General features: G+C 40.2%; 1 pseudogene; it reads right to left on the reverse strand.

Moving 5' to 3' along the window:
• Nucleotides 1-5,294: 5,294 nt before the first annotated feature.
• Nucleotides 5,295-6,097, reverse strand: LOC100670671 (bisphosphoglycerate mutase-like; annotated as a pseudogene).
• Between the last annotated feature and the right edge of the window lie 3,965 nt (nucleotides 6,098-10,062).

A 10,062-nucleotide genomic window follows, 5' to 3' on the forward strand; every position in this document is an offset into this window, starting at 1 on the left:
CCAATGACAGGGCTGCAAGATACATAAATCAAATTTTAACGGAATTGAAAAGCGAGATAGACACCTCCACATTTATAGTAGGGGACTTCAACACACCACTTTCGGAGAAGGACAGGACATCCAGTAAGAAGCTCAATAGAGACATGGAAGATCTAATTACAACAATCAACCAACTTGACCTCATTGACTTATACAGAACTCTCCACCCAACTGCTGCAAAGTATACTTTTTTTTCTAGCGCACATGGAACATTCTCTAGAATAGACCACGTATTAGGTCATAAAACAAACCTTTGCAGAATCCAAAACATCAAAATATTACAAAGCATCTTCTCAGACCACAAGGCCATAAAAGTAGAAATTAGTAACAGAAAAACTAGGGAAAAGAAATCAAATACTTGGAAAATGAACAATACCCTCCTGAAAAAGGACTGGGTTATAGAAGACATCAAGGAGGGAATAAGGAAATTCATAGAATGCAACGAGAATGAAAATACTTCCTATCAAAACCTCTGGGACACAGCAAAAGCAGTGCTCAGAGGTCAATTTATATCGATAAATGCTCACATACAAAAAGAAGAAAGAGCCAAAACCAGAGAACTGTCCCCACAACTTGAACAAATAGAAAGTGAGAAACAAAAGAATCCATCAGGCACCAGAAGAAAACAAATAATAAAAATGAGAGCTGAACTAAATGAATTAGAGAACAGAAAAACAATTGAAAGAATTAACAAAGCCAAAATCTGGTTCTTTGAAAAAATTAACAAAATTGATAAACCATTGGCCAGACTGACTAAAGAAACACAGGAAAGGAAACAAATAACCCGAATAAGAAACGAGAAGGGCCACATCACAACAGACCCAACTGAAATTAAAAGAATCATATCAGATTATTACGAAAAATTGTACTTTAACAAATTTGCAAACCTAGAAGAAATGGATGAATTCCTGGAAAAACACTACCTACCTAAACTAACACATTCAAAAGTAGAACAACTAAATAGACCCATAACAAAAAAAGAGATTGAAACGGTAATCAAAAAACTCCCCAAAACAAAAAGCCCTGGCCCGGACGGCTTCACTGCAGAGTTCTACCAAACTTTCAGAGAAGAGTTAACACCACTATTACTAAAGGTATTTCAAAGCATAGAAAATGACGGAATACTACCCAACTCATTCTATGAAGCCACCATCCCCCTGATACCAAAACCGGGTAAAGACATTACAAAAAAAAGAAAATTACAGACTTATATCCCTCATGAACATAGATGCAAAAATCCTCAACAAAATTCTAGCCAACAGAATTCAACAACATATCAAAAAAATAATTCACCCTGATCGAGTGGGATTTATACCAGGTATGCAGGGCTGGTTTAATATCAGAAAAACCATTAACGTAATCCATCACATAAATAAAACAAAAGACAAAAACCACATGATCTTATCAATTGATGCAGAAAAGGCATTTGACAAAGTCCAACACCCTTTTATGATAAAAACTCTCACCAAAGTAGGAATTGAAGGAAAATTCCTCAACATAATAAAGGGCATCTATGCAAGGCCAACAGCCAATATCACTCTAAATGGAGAGAACCTGAAAGCATTTCCCTTGAGAACGGGAACCAGACAAGGATGCCCTTTATCACCGCTCTTATTCAACATCGTGCTAGAAGTCCTAGCCAGGGCAATTAGGCTAGACAAAGAAATAAAGGGCAACCAGATTGGCAAGGAGGAAGTAAAATTATCTCTATTCGCAGATGACATGATCTTATACACACAAAACCCTAAGGAATCCTCCAGAAAACTACTGAAACTAATAGAAGAGTTTGGCAGAGTCTCAGGTTATAAGATAAACATACAAAAATCACTTGGATTCCTCTACATCAACAAAAAGAACATCGAAGAGGAAATAACCAAATCAATACCATTCACAGTAGCCCCCAAGAAGATAAAATACTTAGGAATAAATCTTACCAAGGATGTAAAAGACCTATACAAAGAAAACTACAAAGCTCTACTACAAGAAATTAAAAAGGACCTACTTAAGTGGAAAAACATACCTTGCTCATGGATAGGAAGACTTAACATAGAAAAAATGTCTATTCTACCAAAAAGCCATCTATACATACAATGCACTTCCGATCCAAATTCCAATGTCATTTCTTAAGGTGATAGAGAAACAAATCACCAACTTCATATGGAAGGGGAAGAAGTCTCGGATAAGCAAAGCTTTACTGAAAAAGAAGAAGAAAGTGGGAGGCCTCACTCTACCTGATTTCAGAACCTATTATACAGCCACAGAAGTCAAAACAGCCTGGTATTGGTACAACAACAGGCACATAGACCAGTGGAACAGAATTGAGAACCCAGATATAAATCCAACCACATATAAGCAGCTGATATTTGACAAAGGCCCAGTGTCAGTTAATTGGGGAAAAGATAGTCTTTGTAACAAATGGTGCTGGCATAATTGGATATCCATTTGCAAAAAAATGAAACAGGACTCATACCTCACACCAAGCACAAAAACTAACTCCAAGTGGATCAAAGACCTAAACATAAAGACTAAAACGATAAAGATCATGGAAGAAAAAATAGGGACAACCCTAGGAGCCCTAATACAGGGCATAAACAGAATACAAAACATTACAAAAAATGACGAAGAGAAACCAGATAACTGGGAGCTCCTAAAAATCAAACACCTATGCTCATCTAAAGACTTCACCAAAAGAGTAAAAAGACCACCTACAGACTGGGAAAGAATTTTCAGCTATGACATCTCCAACCAGCGCCTGATCTCTAAAATCTACATGATTCTGTCAAAACTCAACCACAAAAAGACAAACAACCCAATCAAGAAGTGGGCAAAGGAAATGAACACACATTTCACTAAAGAAGATATTCAGGCAGCTAACAGACACATGAGAAAAAGTTCTCGATCATTAGCCATTAGAGAAATGCAAATTAAAACTATGATGAGATTCCATCTCACACCAACAAGGCTGGCATTAATCCAAAAAACACAAAATAATAAATGTTGGAGAGGCTGCGGAGAGATTGGAACTCTTATACACTGCTGGTGGGAATGTCAAATGGTACAACCACTTTGGAAATCTATTTGGCGATATCTTAAACAGTTAGAAACAGAACTACCATACAACCCAGAAATCCCACTCCTGGGAATATACCCTAGAGAAACAAGAGCCTTCACACAAACAGATATATGCACACCCATGTTTATTGCAGCTGTGTTTACAGTAGCAAAAAGCTGGAAGCAACCAAGATGTCCATCAACGGATGAATGGGTAAATAAACTGTGGTATATTCACACAATGAAATACTACGCATCGATAAAGAACAGTGACAAATCTGTGAAACATTTCATAACATGGAGGAACCTGGAAGGCATTATGCTGAGCGAAATGAGTCAGAGGCAAAAGGACAAATATTGTATAAGACCACTATTATAAGATCTTGAGAAATAGTATAAACTGAGAAGAACACATACTTTTGTGGTTAAGAGGGGGGGAGGGAGGGAGAGGTTTTTTTACTGATTAATTAGTAGATAAGAACTGCTTTAGGTGAAGGGAAGGACAACACTCAATACATGGAAGGTCAGCCCAATTGGACTGGACCAAAAGCAAAGAAGTTTCCAGGATAAAATGAATGCTTCAAAGGTCAGCGGAGCAAGGGCTGGGGTTTGTAACCATGCTCTAAGGGGACTTCTAAGTCAATTGGCAAAATAATTCTGTTATGAAAACATTCTGCATCCCACTTTGAAATGTGGCGTCTGGGGTCTTAAATGCTAACAAGCGGCCATCTAAGATGCATCAATTGGTCTCAACCCACCTGGATCAAAGGAGAATGAAGAACGCCAAGGTCACACGAAAACTAAGAGCCCGAGAGACAGAAAGGGCCACATGAACCAGAGACCTACATCATCCTGAGACCAGAAGAACTAGTTGGTGCCCGGCCACAATCGATGACTGCCCTGACAGGGAGCACAACAGAGCACCCCTGAGGGAGCAAGAGATCAGTGGGATGCAGACCCCAAATTCTCATAAAAATACCATACTTAATGGTCTGACTGTGACTAGAGGAATCCCGGCGGGCATGGTCCCCAAACCTTCTGTTGGCCCAGGACAGGAACCATTCCCGAAGACAACTCATCAGACATGAAAGGGACTGGACAGTGGGTAGGTGAGAGATGCTGAAGAAGAGTGAGCTAATTATATCAGGTGGACACTTGAGACTGTGTTGGCATCTCCTGTCTGGAGGGGGAATGGGAGGATAGAGAGAGTTGGAAGCTGGCAAAATTGTCACGAAAGGAGAGACTGGAAGGGCTGACTCATTAGGGGGAGAGCAAGTGGGAGTACGGAGTAAGATGTATATAAACTTATATGTGACAGACTGACTTGATTTGTAAACGTTCACTTGAAGCTCAATAAAAGTTAATAATAAAAAAAAAAAAACCACAAAAGCCCAAACAGCTATAGTTGTCTATGTGCTATTAGTTCAAGTGGCCAAAAGGAATTGTACCAAATGCCAAACCAAGGTGTCCCTGAACTAGAGACAAGTCAAAGGGCCTTCTTGCACTTTGATGTTGTCATCATCATTGTTTGCTTGGAGAAGCCCACCTGTGATATTCCCATTCAATGGGCCTCTGGTCTTAACTTTCAAAGTGCCGCTTTTCCTAAAGGAAAAGACTAGTGAAAAATACTTTATTATAGTAAAAAATACTTCATTATAGTGAATTATCTAATACCCTTTAACAACATCCCAGAAAGTGTTATAAAAAGTTAATATAAAGGTGAAGTAAACTACTTAGGTTAATTAAGAGAACAGCAATACAAACTTTAAGGACTTTTATCTTTTGTTTATAGCCATAACCTCAGGCTGGGAACAGTGCCTGGCAATGGTGACTCAATAATGATGATTTATTAAATGATGGACACCTTGAACTTCACCTCCACTTATTACTCTCCCATCTCAGAAACTTATGACCTTGATGAAGCCCCACTTGTTACTAGGTTGGTAACTAATTCAAACAGGGTTGCAGGACTGCTAACTCATAAATCTTATTGCAAAAGCACTTAGGCATTCTAAAGCCACTATCTAGACAAAGATAAGTTACCTGTACAAATTCTACCTCACAGCCTAGCCCTGGAAAATGCAAATTCATGAGAGAGAGAGAACCAAGAGATAGAGAGACAGAGATGGGTAGAGTGATCAGCACCTACAGCACACTACATGCCAGTGCTTTTGCACCTACTCCGAATCCACACTGGGGAAAGACTATTGTTTAGCTCGTTTCACTTTTCCTTGATCCTCTACTTAATGGCTGCTTGCATCACCTCCTGGTTGCCCAGGAACTGGTGAGGTCCATTGGCATGCAGGTTTTCATCCAGTTCCAGGAGAATGGGAACATTGGTAGGGAGAGTAATGTTGATAATGTCTTCTTCTGAGATACCTTCCAGATGCTACAGGAGTGCTCTACTGTTATTTCCATGAGCAGATATCAGGATGGTTTGCCACTTAATACTTCCAGAGTAATCCTTTCATTCCAATAGGGAAAAAACCCTCTCCAGAACATCCTTTAGGCTTTCAGATGGTGGTACCTGATCCATAGGCAAGTCGCACACTTTATACTTCTGGTCATTGTAGATTTCCTGGTAGGACAGATGAGGCTCTTTGAAGGGAGGCGGAGTCTCACTGTAGCGTCTTTTCCAGAGCCTCACCTGTTCTTCTCCGTGACTCAAAGCCACTTTCTCTCTATTGGGACCAATCAAGGCTCCATAATGTCACCAGGGCTTTCCACGGGAACCCACTCCTGCCCCAGTTCCTCCAGGATCAGGCAGGCTGTGTGGATGGACTGATTCAGGATGGACATGCATACAAGGTCAAACTCAAGGTTTAGCTCCTTTAGTTGCTTCCCGCAGTTCCCACCTTCCTCCACTCTTTTGTTGTTAAGCTCCTGGTCCATCCAGCTACAAAAGCAGTTCTCCTTATTCCAAGTACCCCTCCCATATCTAAGCATAAAAAGTTTATATGTGGACATACTGGTGGCTGAGTTTCCCTGGCATTGCACGTGGGCCAACTTTCAGTTATAACAGTACATCTGCAGAGAGGTCAGCAGCAGCGACAATGCCTCGGGAAGCCAAGGGGCCAGCACCTTCAAGGACTCATCCTATTAGGAGTTTTCTTAATTACCTTTTCAGTCTCCTCTCTTGTTACAGGCCTGTTCAGGTTTTAAACCTCAGTTAGTGTTAGTTTAGTTAGGTAGTGTGTTTCTACAAATGTGTCTGCTTCCTCCAAGTTTCCAAATTTGTTGTAGCACAGTTTTTCATAGTACTGTTATGTTTCATTTCAGTTGGGTCTGTTGAATGTCCCCCATTTCATTTCTTGTTTGGGTTATTTGGGTCCTCTTTTGTTTTTCTTTTGTCAGTTTGGCCAATGGTTTGTCGATTTTATTGATCCTTTCAAAGAATCAACTTGTGATGTTGTTGTGTCTTTCTGTTATTTCTCTATTCTCTTTCATTTGTTTCTCCTCTGATCTTCATTATTTTGTTTCTTCTGGTGGATATGGGCTCTTTTGATGTTTTCTTTATATTTGATTCAGTTATATAGCAAATATTTTGATTTTGTCAAAATCATAGATGTATGCTTCGATGCTATAAACTGACCTCTGAGAACTACCTTTTCTGTGTCTCAGAGGTTTTGGTATGGTGTGTTTTCATTTGCATTTGATTCTAGGCAATTTTTTGAGCTCATCTTTGATTTCCTGCATTGCTCTGTGGTTTTCAAGCAAGGTGTTATGCAGTTTCCAAGTACTTGATTTTTTTTTTTCCTTGCTCTTTCTGTTACTACTTTCTATTTTTCTGATGTTGTGACCAGAGAAGATGCTTTGTATTATCTCAGTGTTTGGGATTTTCTTGAGGGTTGCTTTGTGACCTAAGGTGGGGTCTATTCTGAGGAATATTCCGTGTGCGTTGGAAAAGAATGCGTACTTTGCTGCTCTTGGATGGAGTGTTCTATATATGTCTATGAGGTCAAGTTGTTTGTGGCGTTTAGATCTTCTTTGCCTTTTTTGAGTTTCCTTCTAGATATTCTGTCCTTTATTGAGTTGTTTTTGCTGTTATTAGGTGCCGTCGAGTCAGTTCCAACTCATAGTGACCCTATGCACAACAGAATGAAACACTGCCCAATCCAACGCCATCCTTACAATCATTGTTATGCTTGAGCTCATTGTTGCAGCCACTGTCTCAATCCATCTCGTTGAGGGTCTTCCTCTTTTCCGCTGACCTTCTACTCTGCCAAGCATGATGTCCTTCTCCAGGGACGGAGCCCTCCTGACAACAGGTCCAAAGTATGTAAGACGCAGTCTCGCCATCCTTGCCTCTAAGGAGCATTCTGGCCCTACTTCTTCCAAGACAGACTTGTTCGTTCTTTTGGCAGTCCATGGTATATTCAACATTCTTCACCAACACCACAATTCAAAGGCGTCAACTCTTCTTCGGTCTTCCTTATTCATTGTCCAGCTTTCACATGCATATGATGTGATTGAAAACACCATGGCTTGGGTCAGGCGCACCTTAGTCTTCAGGGTGACATCTTTGCTCTTCAACACTTTGAAGAGGTCTTTTGCAGCAGATTTACCCAATGCAATGCGTCTTTTGATTTCTTGACTCTTCCTTCCATGGTTGTTGATTGTGGATACAAGTAAAATGAAATCCTTGACAACTTCGGTCTTTTCTTCGTTTCTCATGATGTTGCTCCTTGGTCCAATTGTGAGGATTTTTGATTTCTTTACGTTGAGGTGTAATCCATACTGAAGGCTGTGGTCTTTGATCTTCATTAGTAAGTGCTTCAAGTCCTCTTCACTTTCGGCAAGCAAGGTCGTGTCATCTGCGTAATGCAGATTGTTAATGAATCTTCCTCCAATCCTGATGCCCCGTTCTTCATATAGTCCAGCTTCTCAGATTATTTGTTCAACATACAGATTAAATAAGTATGGTGAAAGAATACAACCCTGACGCACACCTCTCCTGACTTTAAACCACTCAGTATCCCCTTGTTCTGTCCGAACAGCTCCTTCTTGATCTATGTAAAGGTTCCTCATGAGCACAATTAAGTGTTCTGGAATTCCCATTCTTCACAGTGTTATCCATAGTTTGTTATGATTCACACAGTTGAATGCCTTTGCATAGTCAATAAAACACAGGTAAACATCCTTCTGGTATTCTCTGCTTTCAGCCAGGATCCATCTGACATCAGCAATGATATCCGTGCTTCCATGTCCTCTTCTGAAACCGGCCTGAACTTCTGGCAGTTCCCTGTTGATATACTGCTGCAACTGTTTTTGAATGATCTTCAGCAAAATTTTGCTTGTGATACTAATGATATTGTTCTATAATTTCCACATTCAGTTGGATCACCTTTCTTGGGAATAGGCATAAATATGGATCTCTTCCAGTCAGTTGGCCAGGAAGCTGTCTTCCATATTTCTTGGCATAGATGATTGAGCACCTCCAGCACTGCACCTGTTTGTTGAAACATCTCAATTGCTATTCCATCAATTCCTGGAGCCTTGTTTTTCACCGATGCCTTCAGAGCAGCTTGGACTTCTTCCTTCAGTACCATCAGTTCCTGATCATATGCCACCTCTTGAAATGGTTGAATATCAACTAATTCTTTTTGGTATAATAACTTTGTGTATTCCTTCCATCTTCTTTTGATGCTTCCTGCTTCATTTAATATTTTCCCCATAGAATCCTTCACTATTGCAACTCGAGTCTTGAATTTTTTCTTCAGCTCTTTCACCTTGAGAAATGCCGAGCGTGTTCTTCCCTTTTGGTTTTCCATCTCCAGCTCTTTGCATGTCATTATAATACATGCAAAGAGCTGGAGATTAAAGGCCCTCTCGAGAGGCCCTTTGAAATCTTCTGTCCAGTTCTTTTCCTTCATCAATTTTTCCTTTTGCTTTAGCTGCTCGATGCTCAAGAGCAAGTTTCAGAGTCTCCTCTGACATCCATCTTGGTCTTTTCTTTCTTTCCTGTCTTTTCAATGACCTCTTGCTTTCTTCATGGATGATGTCCTTGATGTCATTCCACAACTCCTCTGGTCTTCAGTCACTAGTGTTCAATGTGTCAAATCTATTCTTGAGATGGTCTCTAAATTCAGGTGGGATATAGTCAAGGTCATATTTTGGCTCTTGTGGACTTGCTCTGATTTTCTTCAGTCTCAGCTTGAACTTGCATATGAGCAATTGATGGTCTGTTCCACAGTCGGTCCCCTGGCCTTTTTCTGATGGATGATATTGAGCTTTTCCATCATTTCTTTCCACAGATGTAGTCAGTTTGATTTCTGTGTGTTCCACCTGGCAAGGTCCATGTGTATAGTTAGCGTTTATGTTAGTGAAAGAAGGTATTTGCAATGAAGAAGCCATTGGACAGGCTAGGAAGAAGGACCAGGCAGTCTACTTCTGAAAAGCATTAGCCAGTGAAAATCTTATTAATAGCAGTGGAACATTGCCTGATATAGTGCTGGAAGATGAGCCCCCCAGGTTGGAAGGCACTCAAAAGATGACTGGGGAAGAGCTGACTCCTCAAAGTAGAGTCAACCTTCATGATGTGGATGGAGTAGAGCTTTCAGGACCTTCATTTGCTGATGTGGCACGACTCAAAATGAGAAGAAACAGCTGCAAACTTTCATTAATAATCGGAACCTAGAATGCCACCAGAATGTAGGAAGTATGAATCTAGGAAAATTGGAAGTCTTCAAAAATGAAATAGAACACATAAACATTGATATCCTAGGCATTAGTGAGCTGAAATGGACTGGTATTGGCCATTTTGAATTGGACAATCATATAGTCTACTATGCTGGGAATGACAACTCGAAGAGGAATGGTGTTGCATTCATCATCAGAAAGAAAGTTTCAAGATCTATCCTGAAGTACAACGTTGTCAGTGATAGGATAATATGCATACGCCTACAAGGAAGACCAGTGAATACGACTATTATTCAAATTTACACACCAACCACTAGGGCCAAAGATGAAGAA

The sequence above is a fragment of the Loxodonta africana genome, chromosome 1 (genome assembly GCF_030014295.1).
Source record: "Loxodonta africana isolate mLoxAfr1 chromosome 1, mLoxAfr1.hap2, whole genome shotgun sequence".
In the NCBI taxonomy this organism is placed as follows: domain Eukaryota; kingdom Metazoa; phylum Chordata; class Mammalia; order Proboscidea; family Elephantidae; genus Loxodonta; species Loxodonta africana.